This window comes from Lonchura striata, chromosome 31 (genome assembly GCF_050655825.1).
Source record: "Lonchura striata isolate lonStrDom1 chromosome 31, ASM5065582v1, whole genome shotgun sequence".
NCBI classification, from domain to species: domain Eukaryota; kingdom Metazoa; phylum Chordata; class Aves; order Passeriformes; family Estrildidae; genus Lonchura; species Lonchura striata.
Genome location: NC_140733.1, coordinates 9943012 through 9965093, shown reverse-complemented (window position 1 = coordinate 9965093; position 22082 = coordinate 9943012). Strand labels below are relative to the sequence as shown.

The 22082-nt window shown below is 52.3% G+C and overlaps 1 long non-coding RNA gene across 3 annotated transcripts; it reads right to left on the bottom strand.

Moving 5' to 3' along the window:
• Window positions 1–4909: 4909 nt before the first annotated feature.
• On the bottom strand, window positions 4910–13790 carry LOC144247573 (uncharacterized). 3 transcript variants are annotated; one of them, XR_014950521.1, is made up of 6 exons: window positions 10064–13790; window positions 9647–9817; window positions 7354–8689; window positions 7085–7185; window positions 6854–6903; window positions 4910–5688 (listed from the first exon to the last, which is right to left on the bottom strand). It is a non-coding gene; the product is annotated as an uncharacterized LOC144247573 (long non-coding RNA). The 3 variants fall into 3 exon arrangements; XR_014950520.1 differs by having other exon boundaries at window positions 4911–5688; window positions 9647–13789; XR_014950522.1 differs by lacking the exon at window positions 7085–7185 and having other exon boundaries at window positions 4911–5688; window positions 9647–13789.
• Window positions 13791–22082: the final 8292 nt, after the last annotated feature.

Genomic DNA, 22082 nt, shown 5'->3' with positions numbered 1-22082 from the left:
CCTCAAACTTGTGCTGCCCTGATAGACCCAAGGGAGCCCTACAAACTGACATCAGGAACCTGGACTGCTGAGTTTTCTTTCCCAGGGAAAATGGAAAAAGGATGTGCCCAGGGGCCCCTGGCCCTGACTGCAAAAAATCCTTATATCGAAGGATGGACCCCACACTGAAGTTGTCCCCACCTCAAACTTGTGCTGCCCTGATAGACCCAAGGGAGCCCTACAAACTGACATCAGGAACCTGGACTGCTGAGTTTTCTTTCCCAGGGAAAATGGAAAAAGGATGTGCCCAGGGGCCCCTGGCCCTGACTGCAAAGAATCCTTATATCGAAGGATGGACCCCACACTGAAGTTGTCCCCACCTCAAACTTGTGCTGCCCTGATAGACCCAAGGGAGCCCTACAAACTGACATCAGGAACCTGGACTGCTGAGTTTTCTTTCCCAGGGAAAATGGAAAAAGGATGTGCCCAGGGGCCCCTGGCGCTGGGCTGGGGCCTCACTGCAAAGAATCCTTATATCGAAGGATGGACCCCACACCAAAGTTGTCCCCACCTCAAACTTGTGCTGCCCTGATAGACCCAAGGGAGCCCTACAAACTGACATCAGGAACCTGGACTGCTGAGTTTTCTTTCCCAGGGAAAATGGAAAAAGGATGTGCCCAGGGGCCCCTGGCCCTGACTGCAAAAAATCCTTATATCGAAGGATGGACCCCACACCGAAGTTGTCCCCACCTCAAACTTGTGCTGCCCTGATAGACCCAAGGGAGCCCTACAGACTGACATCAGGAACCTGGACTGCTGACTTTTCTTTCCCAGGGAAAATGGAAAAAGGATGTGCCCAGGGGCCCCTGGGCCTGACTGCAAAAAATTCTTATATCGAAGAATGGACCCAACAGTGAAATTGTCCCCACCTCAAACTTGTGCTGCCCTGATAGACCCAAGGGAGCCCTACAAACTGACATCAGGAACCTGGACTGCTGAGTTTTCTTTCCCAGGGAAAATGGAAAAAGGATGTGCCCAGGGGCCCCTGGCCCTGACTGCACAAAATCCTTATATCGAAGGATGGACACCACACCGAAGTTGTCCCCACCTCAAACTTGTGCTGTCCTGATAGACCCAAGGGAGCCCTACAAACTGACATCAGGAACCTGGACTGCTGAGTTTTCTTTCCCAGGGAAAATGGAAAAAGGTTGTGCCCAGGGGCCCCTGACTGCAAAAAATCCATATATCGAAGGATGGACCCCACACCGAAGATGTCCCCACCTCAAACTTGTGCTGCCCTGATAGACCCAAGGGAGCCCTACAAACTGACATCAGGAACTTGGACTGCTGAGTTTTCTTTCCCAGGGAAAATGGAAAAAGGATGTGCCCAGGGGCCCCTGGCCCTGACTGCAAAAAATCCTTATATCGAAGGATGGACCCCACACCGAAGTTGTCCCCACCTCAAACTTGTGCTGCCCTGATAGACCCAAGGGAGCCCTACAAACTGACATCAGGAACCTGGACTGCTGAGTTTTCTTTCCCAGGGAAAATGGAAAAAGGATGTGCCCAGGGGCCCCTGGCCCTGACTGCAAAAAATCCTTATAACGAAGGATGGACCCCACACCGAAGTTGTCCCCACCTCAAACTTGTGCTGCCCTGATAGACCCAAGGGAGCCCTACAAACTGACATCAGGAACCTGGACTGCTGACTTTTCTTTCCCAGGGAAAATGGCCAAAGGATGTGCCCAGGGTTCCCTGGCCCTGGGCTGGGGCCTCACTGCAAAAAAACCTTATATCGAAGGATGGACCCCAGACCGAAGTTGTCCCCACCTCAAACTTGTGCTGCCCTGATAGACCCAAGGGAGCCCTACAAACTGACATCAGGAACCTGGACTGCTGACTTTTCTTTCCCAGGGAAAATGGCCAAAGGATGTGCCCAGGGGCCCCTGGCCCTGGGCTGGGGCCTCACTGCAAAGAATCCTTATATCGAAGGATGGACCCCACACCGAAGTTGTCCCCACCTCAAACTTGTGCTGCCCTGATAGACCCAAGGGAGCCCTACAAACTGACATCAGGAACCTGGACTGCTGAGTTTTCTTTCCCAGGGAAAATGGAAAAAGGATGTGCCCGGGGGCCCCTGGCCCTGACTGCAAAGAATCCTTATATCGAAGGATGGACCCCACACCGAAGATGTCCCCACCTCAAACTTGTGCTGCCCTGATAGACCCAAGGGAGCCCTACAAACTGACATCAGGAACCTGGACTGCTGAGTTTTCTTTCCCAGGGAAAATGGAAAAAGGATGTGCCCAGGGGCCCCTGGCCCTGACTGCAACAAATCCTTATAACGAAGGATGGACCCCACACCGAAGTTGTCCCCACCTCAAACTTGTGCTGCCCTGATAGACCCAAGGGAGCCCTACAAACTGACATCAGGAACCTGGACTGCTGAGTTTTCTTTCCCAGGGAAAATGGAAAAAGGATGTGCCCAGGGGCCCCTGGCCCGGACTACAAAAAATCCTTATATCGAAGGATGGACCCCACACCGAAGTTGTCCCCACCTCAAACTTGTGCTGCCCTGATAGACCCAAGGGAGCCCTACAAACTGACATCAGGAACCTGGACTGCTGAGTTTTCTTTCCCAGGGAAAACGGCCAAAGGATGTGCCCAGGGGACCCTGGCCCTGACTGCAAAAAATCCTTATATCGAAGGATGGACCCCACAACGAAGTTGTCCCCACCTCAAACTTGTGCTGCCCTGATAGACCCAAGGGAGCCCTACAAACTGACATCAGGAACCTGGACTGCTGAGTTTTCTTTCCCAGGGAAAATGGAAAAAGGATGTGCCCAGGGGCCCCTGGCCCTGACTGCAAAGAATCCTTATATCGAAGGATGGACCCCACACCGAAGTTGTCCCCACCTCAAACTTGTGCTGCCCTGATAGACCCAAGGGAACCCTACAAATTGACATCAGGAACCTGGACTGCTGAGTTTTCTTTCCCAGGGAAAATGGAAAAAGGATGTGCCCAGGGGCCCCTGGCCCTGACTGCAAAAAATCCTTATATCGAAGGATGGACCCCACACCGAAGTTGTCCCCACCTCAAACTTGTGCTGCCCTGATAGACCCAAGGGAGCCCTACAAACTGACATCAGGAACCTGGACTGCTGAGTTTTCTTTCCCAGGGAAAATGAAAAAAGGATGTGCCCAGGGTCCCCTGGCCCTGGGCTGGGGCCTCACTGCAAAGAATCCTTATATCGAAGGATGGACCCCACACCGAAGTTGTCCCCACCTCAAACTTGTGCTGCCCTGATAGACCCAAGGGAGCCCTACAAACTGACATCAGGAACCTGGACTGCTGAGTTTTCTTTCCCAGGGAAAATGGAAAAAGGATGTGCCCAGGGGCCCCTGACTGCAAAAAATCCATATATCGAAGGATGGACCCCACACCGAAGATGTCCCCACCTCAAACTTGTGCTGCCCTGATAGACCCAAGGGAGCCCTACAAACTGACATCAGGAACTTGGACTGCTGAGTTTTCTTTCCCAGGGAAAATGGAAAAAGGATGTGCCCAGGGAACCCTGGCCCTGACTGTAAAAAATCCTTATATCGAAGGATGGACCCCACACCGAAGTTGTCCCCACCTCAAACTTGTGCTGCCCTGATAGACCCAAGGGAGCCCTACAAACTGACATCAGGAACCTGGACTGCTGAGTTTTCTTTCCCAGGGAAAATGGAAAAAGGATGTGCCCAGGGGCCCCTGGCGCTGGGCTGGGGCCTCACTGCAAACAATCCTTATATCGAAGGATGGACCCCACACCAAAGTTGTCCCCACCTCAAACTTGTGCTGCCCTGATAGACCCAAGGGAGCCCTACAAACTGACATCAGGAACCTGGACTGCTGAGTTTTCTTTCCCAGGGAAAATGGAAAAAGGATGTGCCCAGGGGCCCCTGGCCCTGACTGCAAAAAATCCTTATATCGAAGGATGGACCCCACACCGAAGTTGTCCCCACCTCAAACTTGTGCTGCCCTGATAGACCCAAGGGAGCCCTACAAACTGACATCAGGAACCTGGACTGCTGAGTTTTCTTTCCCAGGGAAAATGGAAAAAGGATGTGCCCAGGGGCCCCTGGCCCTGACTGCAAAAAATCCTTATATCGAAGAATGGACCCAACAGCGAAATTGTCCCCACCTCAAACTTGTGCTGCCCTGATAGACCCAAGGGAGCCCTACAAACTGACATCAGGAACCTGGACTGCTGAGTTTTCTTTCCCAGGGAAAATGGAAAAAGGATGTGCCCAGGGGCCCCTGGCCCTGACTGCACAAAATCCTTATATCGAAGGATGGACACCACACCGAAGTTGTCCCCACCTCAAACTTGTGCTGCCCTGATAGACCCAAGGGAGCCCTACAAACTGACATCAGGAACCTGGACTCCTGAGTTTTCTTTCCCAGGGAAAATGGAAAAAGGATGTGCCCAGGGGCCCCTGGCGCTGGGCAGGGACCGGACTGCAAAGAATCCTTATATCGAAGGATGGAGCCCAGACCAAAGTTGTCCCCACCTCAAACTTCTGCTGCCCTGATAGTCCCAAGGGAGCCCTACAAACTGACATCAGGAACCTGGACTGCTGAGTTTTCTTTCCCAGGGAAAATGGCCAAAGGGTGTGCCCAGGGGCCCCTGGCCTTGGGCTGGGCCCTGACTGCAAAGAATCCTTATATCGAAGGATGGAGCCCAGACCGAAATTCTCCCCACCTCAAACTTGTGCTGGCCTGATAGACCAAAGGGAGCCCTACAAACTGACATCAGGAACCTGGAGTGCTGAGTTTTCTTTCCCAGGGAAAATGGCCAAAGGATGTGCCCAGTGGCCCCTGGTCCTGACTGCAAAAAATCCTTATATCGAAGTAGGGAGCCCAGACCGAAGTTGTCCCCAACTCAAACTTGTGCTGCCCTGATACACCCAAGGGAGCCCTACAAACTGACATCAGGAATCTGGGCTTCTGAATTTGCTTTCACTATGTAGATATCCCTCATTCATTGGCAGGTCCCTGCGATCCCCTTGGTTTTCAGGTCCCACGTTTCCTTTTGCTTCCTCAATGTCAAATCCTCAGTGGATTTCCCTCATCTTGCATCTCCCACCCCCAAGTACTCAGGGATTTTTTTTCATGCCGAATACCTGTTTTAATCTGACAGTACAAAGCTTCGGCTTGATTTTTTCTGTGCTGGATTTCTCCTTGGGAAATCTGCCACCATATAACCCTAACCACAACCACTTTGCTTTGCTCAGAATTCACAACCTTCAGACCAGCATCATGGCACCTTACCCACTGGCCCTCCACTGGCACCTTCCCAAAGCATTCCAGTAATGCTCCACATTTTCAGTGGGCATCCTGTCTCGCCCTCATCCTGACCCTAAAAATACACCAAGGAATTCTAAAATAGCCATTAGGAAGGTATAACAATTCTCTAAAAGATGCCAGAGAAAGCCTTCAAAAATCCCCTAATAGCCCTGCAAAAAAAAACACTCAAGGAAGCCTGCTCTGCCTCCAAACCCCTTCCTGTTGCCCTCTAGCCCACAGATGTCATCCCTACCTTTTCGCAGCGGGTCCTGTTGTCCTCTGAGGGTTCTGGCGTTGTCCTGGTGCGAGGGTCGCTGCCCTGTCCCACTGGGAGGCTTCCGGTGTGGTCTCGCTGTCAGGCTTGCTGTGCTGTGCTGCTGTTGTTAGGGGTGAAAAGGGAAAAGGCTGCTTAGGGTGAGGTTAGGGCTGGGTGAGGGGTGCTGCACCTGTACCCTAACTTGCCTCCTAAGCTGTACGCTGTAGCCCTGATCCCCACTGGACTGTCCAGCCCTCAGACCCTCTCCCTTCACCCCTGACCCCTCCCTCAGCCCCCCAGCCCTCAGGCTCTGGCTGTCACCCTCGAACCCCCCTTTGCCCCTCAAGCCCCCTCTCCTCTGCTCCTCAGCCCCCAGCTTCTCTGTGTCACCCTCCAGCTGCCCCTGCCCCCCTCAGCATCTCTCTGTGTCACCCACTGTCCCCTCCCCTGTTCCTCCCTCAGCTCCCAGCCTCTGTCACCCTCAAGCTGTCCCTCAGCCTCTATGCCATGAAAAGACCCTAAAAAACCCACAAAAATGCCCTAAAAAAACCCTCATCTTCAAAATGTCTTAAAACCCCGACAAAAACATGAAAATAGCCTCAGAATGCCCTTAAAATACAATAAAAATACTCTACTTTAAAAAGCCCCTAAAACACCCCTAAAAACCCCCAAAGAACGTTTAAAAAATATCTCTAAATATTCCTAGAAGAGCTCTAAAAATAGCCCCAAAATCCTTAAAACACATTGATGAGACCCTAAAGAAACACCGCAGCGAGGGAGGCTGGAAGATGCGAAGCCGCGCTCTCGGCCCCGGGCGCAGCGCGGCTCCGGCAGGAAAGCGGCTCCTCCGGCAGGAAGAGGCGGCGCCAGGCCAGGAGACCCCCGCCCGCTGCCCCCGGCCCGGCGGGGCCGGCACCGGGCCCGGGGGGCCCCGGCGGCGCCCGAGCCCCGCGCCCGGAGCGGACGGAGCGGCGGCACCGGCGCGGCGCCCGCGCCGCCTCCCCCGCCCGCCGGCCCGGCCAAAGCTCCGCTCGGCTCCGCACGGCTCGCACCGGCGCGGCTCCGGCGGGCCCGCGGCAGCCCAGCCGCGCCCAGCTCCCCTTCCGCCCCGGCCAGCCCCGGCACTTCCGGCAGGGCTCCGCACCGGACCCTTTGCTGCCGGGCCGGGGGCAGAAGAAGCGCCCCGAATGCAGCGGCACAGCCCGATCCCCGCCCTGCCAGCGCTGCCACGGCTGCAGCTCCCTTCCTCTGAAGCCCCGACACTGATGCCACGCTCCGGCGCTCACCTCACCCTAACAAGGGAAAAGAAATGTAGGCTTCCCTTCAATCGTGTCCCCTAGAAGAGAAGAAAAGAAGCAGCTTTCCTCAAATGATGGCAAAAGGGAGAATTTTACCTCAATCCAAACCCCTTAAAAGGTGGGACCACAGGACTGCCCCCTCCAATTCAACCCCAGGATGACGAAATTTCAAAGGGAAAGGAGAAAAGTCCCCGCTATAAAGGCACAGCACCGGCTCACCTGCTTGGCTGCTGCTTCTCGGCACAAAGGTTTGTCCCTGGGCTCCTCCTTTGAGCAATGCTCCACGTATCCAAGTGTGTATCCAGGTGATCCCCCGGACCCTGTCCAAAGCGCCCACCGTCCTTCCAGGAGACAGCCCCGCGAGCCCCCCACAAACTCCTCTTCTCCAGCAGCTCTGTGCAAAACCTGGCTGAGGCAAAGCCTCACCCTTAAATAACCTCCCCCCGGCAGGACACGCCCCTCCTCCTCATCAACTTAACAGCTCGCACCTGCTGCTGTTGCCACTCTCCAACAGCGTCTCTTGGTCTCTCCCTCTCCAGCACACAGCCCACTTCTCACAGACACAGATCCAACAGAAATCTGCTACAGGTGTTGGCTTTTCTTAATCCACCTGGTTACATGATTAAAACACATACATGCATTGATGGTCATTGAGAGAAAGCTTTCCCCTGGAGAAAACAGTCCTTTTGCCGGCACACTTTGATACACCTTCGGAAAAAGCAGAATCTGCACCAACTCCTAAGACCCCTGCCGAGGAACCCAGCCCTGCCTGGGACACCCAAAGCAGCAGACCTTGAAAAAGGAGGGGAAAAGTAAAGCTTGGAGTGGAAAAAGAGGATAGAACTACAGCAGCCTTTAAAAATGCCTGCACAGAGCAATAGTGGGAACCAGACACATTTATTCTTTCCTTGCTTTCTGTGATGACATAAATAGGAAGTAAGAACATGTTAAACAAAAGGCAGAGCTAGGATTTTACAGGTCTTCATTTTGGCAGGCTGCATGACAAACACCTCTTCCAGGACTGCGATGCCTTTTGGGGAATGGCAGAGAACGGAGGCAAAAGGTGCCGGGAGCCCTTTCTGTTCCCTTCAGCCCCTGCAGCCCCTCCGGTGCTTTCAGGGCACTCTCTTGGTTCGTTCCTAGAGAAAAAGGCTAGGGCATGATTTTCAAAACTACTGCCCGTCCCCAGTCAGAGTTTCCTACATTCCTGGGTACAAATGAGTGGATGGAGGGAGTGGATGGATGCTGTCCAGCAGTGTCCCCAGGGGCATCTGGAGTGTTCACACTGCTGAGCTGAGAAAAACTCACCAAACCCAGCCCAGGGGCCTGTGATCCTCCACCCACCCGGGGGAACTCCGGTCGCTGTAAACAGAGGCCACAGCGCACACCAGGCTCTGCTGTGCCCGGTGAGGAGTCTCTGTATGAGCCCTGAGCCCTGGCATCGCCTCCCAAACACCACAGAGACCTCTTGTGCCATCAGAGAAAAGCCCTGGAGCAAACGTGTGTCCCCAGCACGATCAACAAGAGATGCAGAATTACCTCCTCAATAAAAACACTGTTTCTGATGGAAATGTTACCTCTGTCAACTGTGAGGATTTTATAGGAATACTGGCTCAAGAATTCAGTGACTTCAGGGATTCCATACCACAGGTTCCTGGGACTGCTTGGGCATCCAGAGCCTATAGTATTGGTTAAACTGGTAGAGCTGAGGATACTTATCAGCTTTGTCACAGAGCTGGAACGTCACGCAGGGAGCAAGGGGTTCTCTCGGAGAGTGCAGGAGGCCAGTGAAAACAGCACCAAGGTCCTCCACGACGTCTGCTCCTAGAAAAGCCAAATAAATTAAACTATTGACATGAGCACGGACACTGGGGCAACCTTCCTTACTTTGGGCCTTGCCAGCAGCCCACAGAGCCTCACGCAGAAAAGAACTGATCGAGATCAAAAAGTGTTCCTAGTGACCTAGACAGGTGCTCCTGGCCGCTGAGGTACCTGAAAAACCCTCCAGACATCATCAGCTCTTGCTTAAGCAAATAATCCACCTTCACCGTGTTGTGCCAAAAACACGCCCGGCCCTTAACAGGGAGAGACCCTGCCAGGCACCGCCTCAGAGAAGAACCGAGCTGTACTGGGGGGACACACCCAGCCAACGTGTACGAGTTAAACAGAATTTTCTCTCAGAACTGGGACTTTCAGCACCCCCCAGGTGCTACTCGACTGCCACATACACACAGAGGGCTTCGTGAGGTGCTCTGGGGTTGGCCAGTCCTGCTCCAAGCCCTGCTGATGCCCCTGTGGTTTTAAGGATGTCCTCAAGGAGGTGGTAGAACCTCACAGTGTTTGCCCCTGGAGCTTAATTTCTGAAGTTTTCCTTGGGAAACGCACCCACTTCCTACTTAACAAGGCAGTCCCCTCTCCCTGCTCTCAGGAAGAGCTGCCCACAGGCACGGGAACCACCTTCCTCTCCTGATCGCCACGCTCTGCCCTTAAAACGCTGTTACTGAGGCCAGCTACTTCCACACCAAGACTGTCCATGCAGGGACAGTGTCCCTTCTCTTCAGGGTCAGGGAAAAAGGGCAGAAGCACCTACAGAGCTTCAATGCCCCTCCTGAGCACAAAGCACCGTGAATCTGCACCTCCTGCTGCTTGCAGGGAAGATAATAAAATGCCTCAAGGTAAAAAATTATAAATGGTAAAAAATTATTACAAGAGGGTAGAAGTGATGCTGCTTTCACTCCACTGCTAGAAATGACACATAAAACATAAAAAAAACCCCTGTACCTGTTCCATTTTCAGACTGAAACAACAGCATATTCCTGGCTGCTCATGCAGCAGGGACAACAGCACTGAAGGGAAATGTTTGGATAATCATGTCTTCATTTAAAGAGAATCCAATTCCTTCATCTAAGCCATCACTGCCCTCCATCAGAACAGCCAGCACATCCACGACATCTAATAAGCGAAGGAAAAAATGTAAGCAGAGGATCCAGACTTACTGGGAAAACAACAGAGGTAGAATGCAACATTCCAGGAACACAAGGTAGCTTTTTAGTCACAAAAAAAAAGAAAGAAAAAAAAAAACACCCAAAAAAAACTAAAAAAAAAACCCCACCAAAAAACAAAAAACCCCAAAAAACCCCAAAGGCACATTTGCCAGGCAATACAATGTTAGGGGCAGCACAAAAATCACAGCTGTACTTCACTCTGCCTTTCAAAGCTGCTGTCCAGCACAGGTTGCCCACAGAAGCTGTGGCTGCCCCCGGATCCCTGGAAGTGTCCAAGGCCAGGCTGGACAGGGCTTGGAGCACCCTGGCATGGTGGAAGGTGTCCCTGCCCATGGCAGGGGTGGAACGGGACGAGCTTTAAATAAAGGTGCCTTCCCATCCAAACCCTTCTGGGATTCCACGATTCTGTGAGCAGCCCCAGGCAGAAGGGCTAAATTTCCATTGTGGTTCGGAAATGCTGCTGCAAGAGCACAAACAGATTTCAAATACTGTTCAAGTGGCACAACCACATCAAAAATTACGTCTGGGGGTAAAGTGGCAACTCTGCAATTCCAGCCTCTGATACCAAGGACACATGGAGGGCTGAATCCAGGGGGCGTTCGGGGTCCGAGTCGGGGTCGTCTTCATGAGCCACCAGCCTGGGGACCCAAAAATCGGGGGAAACCCCAAATTGGGGGGGGACCCAAAATTGGGGGGGTCCTGGGGGGCTCTGGAAGGTCTTTGCAGCATCCCAGGAGGAATTTTGGGAGTCCCAAGGGGGGGTTTGGGGAGTCATGAAGGGAATTTAGGGGGTCTCAGAGAGTTTTTGGGGGGTCCCAGGAGGAATTTTGGGGACCCTGATGGGAATTTTGGGGATCCCAGGGGGTGTTTTGAGGTCCTGGAGAGCTTTTTGGGGGGGTCTCAGGGAGTTTTTGGGGTCCCAGGAGGAATTTCAGGGGTCCTAAAGAGAAATTTGGAGGTCCCAGAAGGTGTTTTGGGGTGACAAATAGAATTTTGGGGGTTCAAGGGGTGTTTTGGGGTCCCGAAGGGAATTTTGGGGGTCCCAGTGGGGTTTTGGGGGTCCTGAAGGGAATTTTGGGCGTCCCAGGGGGGGTTTTGGAGTCCTGGGGAGAATTTTGGGTATCTCAAGAGGTTTTTGGGAGGAATTTTGGGGTCCCAAAGAGAATTTTGTGGGTCCTGGGGAGGGTTTGGGTCCTGAAGTAGAATTTTGGGGGTCCCAGGGGGTTTTGGGGGGTCCCAGGAGGAATTTCAGGGACCCTGATAGGAATTTTGGGGGTCCCAGCGGGGGTTTTGGAGTCCCAAAGGGAATTTTGGCCAACCCAGGGGGAGTTTTGGAGTCCTGGGGAGAATTTTGAGGGTCTCAGGGGGTTTTTGGGTGGAATTTTGGGGGTCCCGAGTGGAATTTTGTGGGTCCTGGGGGAAGTTTTGAGGTCCCGAAGGGAATTTTGGGAGTCATAGGGGGAGTTTTGAAGTCCTGGGGAAAATTTTGAGGGTCTTAGGGGGTTTTTGGGAGGAATTTTGAGGGTCCCGAGTAGAATTTTGGGGATCCTGGGGGGGAGGTTTGGGGTCCTGAAGTGAATTTTGGGGTCTCAGGAAGTTTTTGGGGGGTCCCAGAAAGAATTTTGGGGACCCCGATGGGAATTTGGGGCTCCCGGGGGGGTTTTTGGAGTCCGGAAGGGAATTTTGGGGGACCAGGGGGGGTTTTGGGGTCCCAATGGGAATTTTGGGAGTTCCAAGGGGGTGGGTTGGGGTCCGGAAGGGAATTTTAGGGGTCTCAGGGGGTTTTTGGGGGTACCTGGAGGAATTTCGGGGACCCTGATGGGAAATTTGGGAGTCCCAGGGGGGGTTTTGGGGTCCTGAAGGGAATTTTGGGCGTCCCAGGGGGAGTTTTGGAGTCCTGGGGAGAATTTTGGGGGTCTCAGGGGGTTTTCGGGAGGAATTTTGGGGGTCCCGAGTAGAATTTTGTGGGTCCTGGGGAGGGTTTGGGGTCCTGAAGGGAATTTTTCGGTCTCAGGGAGTTTTTGGGGGGGTCCCAGGAGGAATTTTGGGGACCGTGATGGGAATTTTGGGGGTCCCAGGGGGGTTTTTGGAGTCCCGAAGGGAATTTTGGGGGTCCCAGACGGGGTTTTGAGGGTCCCAAAGGGAATTTTTTGGTCTCTGGAGTTTTTGGGGTCCCAGGAAAAACTTCGGGGTCCTGAAGGGAATTTTGGGAGTCACAGGGGGCGTTTTGGAGTCCTGGGGAGAATTTTGGGGGTCTAAGGGCTTTTTTGGGAGGAATTTTGGGGGTCCCGGGTAGAATTTTGGGGGTCCTGGGGAGGTTTTATGGTCCTGAAGTGAATTTTGGGGTCTCTGGGAGTTTTTGGGGGGTCCCAAGAGGAATTTTGGGGACCCCGATGGGAATTTTGGGGATCTCAGGGGTGTTTTGGGGTCCCGAAGGGAATTTTGGGAGTCCCAGGGGGGGGGTTGGAGTCCTGGGGAGAATTTTGATGGTCTCAGGGTTTTTTTGGGAGGAATTTCGGGGGTCCTGAGTAGAATTTTGGGGGTTCTGGAGGTGGGTTTGGGGTCCTGAAGGAAACTTTGGGGGTCTCAAGGAGTTTTGGGGGGTCCCAGGAGGAATTTCGGGGACTCTGATGGGAATTTTTAGGGGTCCCAGGGGGGGTTTTGGAGTCCCAAAGGGAATTTTGTGCGTTCCAGGGGGGGTTTTGGAGTCCTGGGTGGAATTTTGAGGGTCCTGGGGGTATGTTTGGGGTTCTGAAGGGAATTTTGGGGTCTCACGAAGTTTTTGGGGGGTCCCAGGAGGAATTTCGGGGACCCTGATGGGAATTTTGGGGGTCTCAGGGGGTATTGGGGGGTCCCATGAGGACTTTCGGGGTCCTGAAGGGAATTTTGGGGTGTCAAGGAGTTTTGGGGGGTCCCAGGAGGAATTTCGGGGAGTCTGATGGGAATTTTGAGGGGTCCCAGGGGGGGTTTTGGAGTCCTGGGGAGAATTTTAGGGGTCTCAGGGTTTTTTTGGGAGGAATTTTGGGGGTCCCGAGTAGAATTTTGTGGGTCCTGGGGAGGGTTTGGGGTTCTGAAGGGAATTTTGGGGGTCTATGGAAGTATTTGGGGGGTCCCAGGAGGAATTTTGGGGTCCTGAAGGGAATTTTGGGGGTCCTAGGGGGGGTTTTGGGGTCCCAAAAGGAATTTTGGGCGTCCCAGGGGGTTTTTGGGGGTCCCAGGAAGAATTTCCGGGTCCTGAAGGGAATTCTGGGGCTCCCAGGGGGGTTTTGGGGTCCCAAATGGAATTTTAGGCATTCCAGGGAGAGGTTTGGAGTCCTGGGGAGAATTTTGAGGGTCTCCGGGGGTTTTTGGGGGGAATTTTGGAGGTCCCGAGTAGAATTTTTTGGGTCCTGGGGGAGGTTTTGGGGTCCTGAAAAGAATTTTGGGGGTCTCACGAAGTTTTTGGGGGTCCCAGAAATAATTTTGGTGACCCTGATAGGAATTTGGGGGGTCTCAGGGGGTTTTGGGGGGTCCCACGAGGAATTTTGGCGTCTTGAAGGGAATTTTGGGGTCTCAAAGAGTTTTGGGGGCTTCCCAGGAGGAATTTTGGGGACCCTGATGGGAATTTTGGGTGTCCCAGGGGGGTTTTCGGGGTCCTGAAGGGAATTTTGGTGGTCCCAGGGGGGTTATCTGGGTTCTGAAGGGAATTTTGTGGGTCCCAGGGGGGTGTTCTGGGTTCCGAATGGAATTTTGTGGGTCCCAGGGGGGTTTTTGGGGTCCCTAAGGGAATTTTGGGCGTTCCAGGGCCGTCCCGATGGTTTTGGGGTCGCGCTGGCTGCGGGGCTGCAGTACCGCCCTGTGTCCACAAGGCGGCAGCATTTGTCAAGTGAGTCCGCGACAAGATGGCGGTCCGTGGGGACCTTGATGGTGACAGGCGTCTTTTGCCGATGCCTGTCGGCTCCCGCCAAAAACCCGCACGCTCGCGGCGCTCCTGACCCCACAGCCCGTGTGCACGGCATCGTAACCACCGCGGAAAATCCCGTCGCGGGGCGCCGGCGGTGCGGGCAATTCAGGCAGTGTAAAAAACAGACACGGGTCCTCGAATTTCAACGTCCTCGTTTTCGCGCCCTCTCGAGAAGGTCAAGCGAGTCCGCGCCAAGCCCCTCCCAAGATGGCGGCCGCGGGCGGCGGGCTGCAGTGCCGCTCTCTGCCCACACGGCGGCAGCACTGTGCCGTCAGCAGCGAATGCCCCAAAGATCCGCGCGGGAAAGAACGGAACAAAAACCCTGCCTCGGACCCGATAGGAACCGAAAGAAAAAACCTTTCCTCTTAAACTGCATTTCAACAGAGTTTATTTTTACATTTTTCACATTTATATTCACATTCGGATTTATAATGTATATTGATATATAATTGTATTTTCATAATTCCTTACATTTATTCCATTTATTATATTTTATTATATTTTAGATTTTATACATATCTTAATAGATTGCTTACATATTTCTATAGTTAGATTTAGAGTTCTAAAAGGTTTATATTGATTAAAATAAAAACCTGACTCTATCCAAGTAAAAATCTTTTTAAAAAACCCTTTATTTAAACTCCATTTAAATTTATTTCTATTTTTCGCATTTATAGTCAAATTTACATTTTAAATGTAGATTGATGTATGGTGCTATTTATAGTCTATCTCTTCCTAATACTATTTTTATTTCTATTTTATATTTTTATATATATCTGTATACATTGAATATATATTTCCATATTTAGAACAATATCAAAATAAAATGTATATTCATATTTTTTCCATTAATGCCCTGCCTCTAACCAAATAAAAACAAAAACAAAAACAAAAAAATCTTTCTATAAACAATACTTGAATATATATTGAATACACCCTGCATTACAAATTGCAGGGGAAATGGATTCCCTCATGATTTGAACACAAGAAATAATGGAAAAGGAAGCTTTTTCCCACAATTTAAACCCCTTTTCTCTCCATAACCCCTCATTTTTCTGGGAGCGCTGTGGAAGGTCTGGGGGTTCTAAGGAGGGATTGACACAATAAAAGGGGAAAGTTGAAAGCTCTCCCGTGGAACCCCACATGCTGCCCGGCCTGCTCAGGTGCTGCCCCTTGGCAAGAGGGCTCTTCCCTTGGCATTTTCTCAAAGGGATGCTCGTGCCCGGGTGGGTCCGGCTGCTCCCCGATCCCTGCTGGATGTTCCAGCCATAGCTCCTGGAGGGACACTTGGGATACCCCTGTTAGCCCCTCTGGATTAGCAGCTCCCTGTGCAGGTGTGCCCAGGTAGCTGCACTGAAAGCAGCTGCTCACACGGGGAGCTGCTACACCTAGGAGTGGGGGATGAGGTGAAGAAAGGTCCTGTGGGGTGTTCCCTTCCCTACGCAGGCCTTTGCCAGACCCTTCAACAATGCGGTGCCAGATTTTCATTGCCAAGATAATTAACAGTCTTTCCCCTGGCCAAACAGGAATTGTGCTTCCAAAATTGCAAACAGTGAATGATTTCTTGCAGACACCAGCTGCCAACACCAGGAACTCTCACTGCCTTTGGAGAGCAGCACGCCTCCAGTGAACACACATCAACACACAGGGAGGGTGAGGTAGGTTTTACACGGAAAAAGGACAGAGGTCGGGTCACAAGGCCTGTGGCCCCAGGTGACTTGATACATCTTTTTGTTCTGAATGGCACAGGATTTCTCCAGCAGCAAAACTGCTGACAGCAAGAATTCTGCCTGTCCTGGAAGAGACAAGGACCTCCTCAAAATTGACATCAGGAAGTGAAGAGGGAGAGCCATGTTTCACACAGAATAGGGCCAGTGACAGAGTCCAAGAGCCAGAAGCCATGAAAAAAGGGTTGCCCCTTGGAAATCTGAATGGAGAAGGATGTGTTGTGGACCCAAGCTGCTTTCATGTCGATGAGGGGTTGCCTTGATGATCCCAAGCAAAAATCGAAAACTGACGTCAGGAACCGGGACTGGCGACCATGCATTCCTAGAGAAAATAGCTTGAATTCACGCAGACCACCATGCAGTCCTGGGTGGGCAGCTGAGTGCAGGAAATATGAACATAGAAAAATACAATCCAGGCCCAAACCGCACCCACCTCAAACTTGTGCTGCCCTGATACACCCAAGGGAGCCCTACAAACTGACATCAGGAACCTGGACTGCTGAGTTTTCTTTCCCAGGGAAAATGGAAAAAGGATGTGCCCAGGGGCCCCTGGCCCTGGGCAGGGGCCTCACTGCAAAAAATCCTTATATCGAAGGATGGACCCCACACCGAAGTTGTCCCCACCTCAAACTTGTGCGGCCCTGATAGACCCAAGGGAGCCCTACAAACTGACATCAGGAACCTGGACTGCTGAGTTTTCTTTCCCAGGGAAAATGGAAAAAGGATGTGCCCAGGGGCCCCTGGCCCTGACTGCAAAAAATCCATATATCGAAGGATGGACCCCACACCGAATTTGTCCCCACCTCAAACTTGTGCTGCCCTGATAGACCCAAGGGAGCCCTACAAACTGACATCAGGAACCTGGACTGCTGAGTTTTCTTTCCCAGGGAAAATGGAAAAAGGATGTGCCCAGGGGCCCCTGGCCCTGGGCAGGGGCCTCACTGCAAAAAATCCTTATATCGAAGGATGGACCCCACACCGAAGATGTCCCCATCTCAAACTTGTGCGGCCCTGATAGACCCAAGGGAGCCCTACAAACTGACATCAGGAACCTGGACTGGTGAGTTTTCTTTCCAAGGGAAAATGGAAAAAGGATGTGCCCATGGGCCCCTTGCCCTGACAGCAAAGAATCCTTATATCGAAGGATGGACCACACACCGAAGTTGTCCCCACCTCAAACTTGTGCTGCCCTGATAGACCCAAGGGAGCCCTACAAACTGACATCAGGAACCTGGACTGCTGAGTTTTCTTTCCCAGGGAAAACGGAAAAAGGATGTGCCCAGGGGCCCCTGGCCCTGGCTTGGGGCCTCACTACAAAAATCCTTATATTGAAGGATGGAGCCCAGACCGAAGATGTCCCCACCTCAAACTTGTGCTGCCCTGATAGACCCAAGGGAGCCCTACAAACTGACATCAGAAACCTGGACTGCGGAGTTTTCTTTCCCAGGGAAAATGGCCAGATGGTGTGCCCAGGGGCCCCTGGCCATGAGCTGGGCCAGCACTGCAAAAAGTCCTTATATCGAAAGATGGACCCCACACCGAAGTTGTCCCCACCTCAAACTTGTGCTGCCCTGATAGACCCAAGGGAGCCCTACAAACTGACATCAGGAACCTGGACTGCTGAGTTTTCTTTCCCAGGGAAAATGTCCAAAGGATGTGCCCAGGGGCTTGTGGCCCTGGGCTGGGCCCTGACTGCAAAGAATCCTTATATCAAAGGATGGAGCCCAGACCGAAGTTGTTCCCACCTCAATCTTGTGCTGCCCTGATAGACCCAAGGGAGCCCTGCAAACTGACATCAGGAACCTGGACTGCTGAGTTTTCTTTCCCAGGGAAAATGGCCAAAGGATGTGCCCAGGGGCCCCTAGCCCTGACTGCAAAAAATCCTTATATCGAAAATGGACCCCACACCGAAGTTATCCCCACCTCAAACTTGTGCTGCCCTGATAGACCCAAGGGAGCCCTACAAACTGACATCAGGAACCTGGACTGCTGACTTTTCTTTTTACAGGGAAAAGAGACAAAGCTTTTGCCCAGGGGCCCCTGGCCCTGGGCCGGGCCAGCACTGCAAGAAATCCTTATATCGAAGGATGGAGCCCAGACCGAAGTTGTCCCCACCTCAAACTTGTGCTGCCCTGATAGACCCAAGGGAGCCCTACAAACTGACATCAGGAACCTTGACTGCTGAGTTTTCTTTCCCAAGGAAAATGGAAAAAGTATGTGCTCAGGGGCCCCTGGCCCTGGGCTGGGGCCTCACTGCAAAAAATCCTTATATCGAAGGATGGACCCCACACCGAAGTTGTCCCCACCTCAAACTTGTGCTGCCCTGATAGACCCAAGGGAGCCCTACAAACTGACATCAGGAACCTGGACTGCTGAGTTTTCTTTCCCAGGGAAAATGGGAAAAGGATGTGCCCAGGAGCCCCTGGCCCTGGGCAGGGACCTCACTGCAAAGAATCCTTATATCGAAGGATGGACCCCACACCGAAGTGTCCCCACCTCAAACTTGTGCTGCCCTGATAGACCCAAGGGAGCCCTACAAACTGACATCAGGAACCTGGACTGCTGAGTTTTCTTTCCCAGGGAAAATGGAAAAAGGATGTGCCCAGGGGCCCCTAGCCCTGACTGCAAAAAAATCCTTATATCGAAAGATGGACCCCACACCGAAGTTGTCCCCACCTCAAACTTGTGCTGCCCTGATAGACCCAAGGGAGCCCTACAAACTGACATCAGGAACCTGGACTGCTGAGTTTTCTTTCCCAGGGAAAATGTCCAAAGGATGTGCCCAGGGGCTTGTGGCCCTGGGCTGGGCCCTGACTGCAAAAAATCCTTAAATCGAAGGATGGAGCCCTGACCAAAGTTGTCCCCACCTCAAACTTGTGCTGCCCTGATAGACCCAAGGGAGCCCTACAAACTGACATCAGGAACCTGGACTGCTGAGTTTTCTTTCCCAGGGAAAATGGCCGAAGGATGTGCCAAGGGGCCCCTCGCCCTGACTGCAAAAAATCCTTATATCGAAGGATGGACCCCACACCGAAGTTGTCCCCACCTCAAACTTGTGCTGCCCTGATAGACACAAGGGAGCCCTACAAACTGACATCAGGAACCTGGACTGCTGAGTTTTCTTTCCCAGGGAAAATGGAAAAAGGATGTGCCCAGGAGCCCCTGGCCCTGGGCAGGGACCTCACTGCAAAGAATCCTTATATCGAAGGATGGACCCCACACCGAAGTGTCCCCACCTCAAACTTGTGCTGCCCTGATAGACCCAAGGGAGCCCTACAAACTGACATCAGGAACCTGGACTGCTGAGTTTTCTTTCCCAGGGAAAATGGCCAAAGGATGTGCCCAGGGGCCCCTAGCCCTGACTGCAAAAAAATCCTTATATCGAAAGATGGACCCCACACCGAAGTTGTCCCCACCTCAAACTTGTGCTGCCCTGATAGACCCAAGGGAGCCCTACAAACTGACATCAGGAACCTGGACTGCTGAGTTTTCTTTCCCAGGGAAAATGGCTGCAGGTCCTGAAGGGAACAAAAAGGGCTCCCGGCCTTTGCCTCTGTTCTCTAACATTCCCCAAAAGGCATCGCAGTCCCGGAAGAGGTGTTTGTCATGCAGCCTGCCAAAATAAAGTCTTGTAAAATTCTAGCTCTGCCTTTTTTTTAACGTGTTCTTACTTCCTATTTATGTAATCGCAGAAAGCAAGGAAAGAATAAATGTGTCTCGTTCCCACTATTGCTCTGTGCAGGCATTTTTAAAGCCTGCTGTAGTTCTATCCTCTTTTTCCACTCCAAGCTTCACTTTTCCCCCCTTTTTCAATGTCTGCTGCTTTGGGTTTCCCAGGCAGGGCTGGGTTCCTCGGCAGGGGTCTTAGGAGTTGGTGCAGATTCCGCTTTTTCCGAAGGTGTATCAAAGTGTGCCGGCAAAAGGATTGTTTTCTCCAGGAAAAAGCTTTCTCTCAATGACCATCAATGCATGTATGTGTTTTAATCTTGTAACCAGGTGGATTAAGAAAAGCCGACACCTGTAGCAGAGTTTTGTTGGATCTGTGTCTGTGAGAAGTGGGCTGTGTGCTGGAGAGGGAGAGACCAAGAGATGCTGTTGGAGAGTGGCAACAGCGGCAGGTGTGAGCTGCTAACTTGATGAGGGCTCAGAGCAGACACAGGTGTGAGCTGTTAAGATGATGAGGAAGAGGGGCGGATCCCTCTGGGGGGAGGTTATTTAAGGGCGAGGCTTTGCCTCATCCTGCTTTTGCATGGAGCTGCTGGAGAAGAGGAGTTTATGGGGGCCTCCCAGGGCTGTCTCATGGAAGGACGGTGAGTATTTTGAACATGGTTTGGGGGATCACCTGGGCACATCCTTTGGCCATTTTCCCTGGGAAAGAAAACTCAGCAGTCCAGGTTCCTAATGTCAGTTTGTAGACCTCCCTTCAGTCTATCAGGGCAGCACAAGTTTGAGTTGAGGACAACTTCGGTCTGAGCTCCATCCTTCCATATAAGGATTTTTAGCAGTCAGGGCCAGGGGCCCCTGGGCACATCCTTTGGCCATTTTCCCTGGGAAAGAAAACTCAGCAGTCCAGGTTCCTGATGTCAGTTTGTAGGGCTCCCTTGGGTCTATCAGGGCAGCACAAGTTTGAGTAGGGGACAACTTCGGTGTGGGGTCCATCCTTCGATATAAGGATTCTTTGCAGTCAGGGCCAGGGGCCCACGGCCAGGGACCCCTGGGCACATCCTTTTTCCATTTTTCCTGGGAAAGAAAACTCAGCAGTCCAGGTTCCTGATGTCAGTTTGTAGGGCTCCCTTGGGTCTATCAGGGCAGCACAAGTTTGAGGTGGGGACAACTTTGGTGTGGGGTCCATCCTTCGATATAAGGATTTTTTGCAGTCAGGGCCAGGGGCCCCTGGGCACATCCTTTTTCCATTTTCCCTGGGAAAGAAAACTCAGCAGTCCAGGTTCCTGATGTCAGTTTGTAGGGCTCCCTTGGGTCTATCAGGGCAGCACAAGTTTGAGGTGGGGACAACTTCGGTGTGGGGTCCATCCTTCAATATAAGGATTTTTTGCAGTGAGGCCCCAGCCCAGGGCCAGGGGCCCCTGGGCACATCCTTTTTCCATTTTCCCTGGGAAAGAAAACTCAGCAGTCCAGGTTCCTGATGTCAGTTTGTAGGGCTCCCTTGGGTGTATCAGGGCAGCACAAGTTTGAGGTGGGGACAACTTTGGTGTGGGCTCCATCCTTCGATATAAGGATTCTTTGCAGTCAGGGCCAGGGGCCCCTGGGCAAATCCTTTTTCCATTTTCCCTGGGAAAGAAAACTCAGCAGTCCAGGTTCCTGATGTCAGTTTGTAGGGCTCCCTTGGGTCTATCAGGGCAGCACAATTTTTGGTGGGGACAACTTTGGTCTGGGCTCCATCCTTCGATATAGGGATTCTTTGCAGTCAGGGCCAGGGACCCCTGGGCACATCCTTTTTCCATTTTTCCTGGGAAAGAAAACTCAGCAGTCCAGGTTCCTGATGTCAGTTTGTAGGGCTCCCTTGGGTCTATCAGGGCAGCACAAGTTTGAGGTGGGGACAACTTCGGTGTGGGGTCCATCCTTCGATATAAGGATTTTTTGCAGTCAGGGACAGGGGCCCAGGGCCAGGGGCTCCTGGGCACAACCTTTTTCCATTTCCCCTGGGAAAGAAAACTCAGCAGTCCAGGTTCCTGATGTCAGTTTGTAGGGCTCCCTTGGGTCTATCAGGGCAGCACAAGTTTGAGGTGGCGACAACTTCAGTGTGGGCTCCATCCTTCGATATAAGGATGTTTTGCAGTCAGGGCCAGGGGCCCCTGGGCACATCCTTTTTCCATTTTCCCTGGGAAAGAAAACTCAGCAGTCCAGGTTCCTGATGTCAGTTTGTAGGGCTCCCTTGGGTCTATCAGGGCAGCACAAGTTTGAGGTGGGGACAACTTCGGTGTGGGGTCCATCCTTCGATATAAGGATTTTTTGCAGTCAGGGCCAGGGGCCCCTGGGCACATCCTTTTTCCATTTTCCCTGGGAAAGAAAACTCAGCAGTCCAGGTTCCTGATGTCAGTTTGTAGGGCTCCCTTGGGTCTATCAGGGCAGCACAAGTTTGAGGTGGGGACAACTTCGGTGTAGGGTCCATCCTTCGATATAAGGATTTTTTGCAGTCAGGCCCCAGCCCAGGTCCAGGGGCCCCTGGGCACATCCTTTTTCCATTTTCCCTGGGAAAGAAAACTCAGCAGTCCAGGTTCCTGATGTCAGTTTGTAGGGCTCCCTTGGGTCTATCAGGGCAGCACAAGTTTGAGGTGGGGACAACTTTGGTGTGGGGTCCATCCTTCGATATAAGGATTTTTTGCAGTCAGGGCCAGGGGCCCCTGGGTACATCCTTTTTCCATTTTCCCTGGGAAAGAAAACTCAGCAGTCCAGGTTCCTGATGTCAGTTTGTAGGGCTCCCTTGGGTCTATCAGGGCAGAACAAGTTTGAGGTGGGGACAACTTCGGTGTGGGGTCCATCCTTCAATATAAGGATTTTTTGCAGTCAGGGACAGGGGCCCA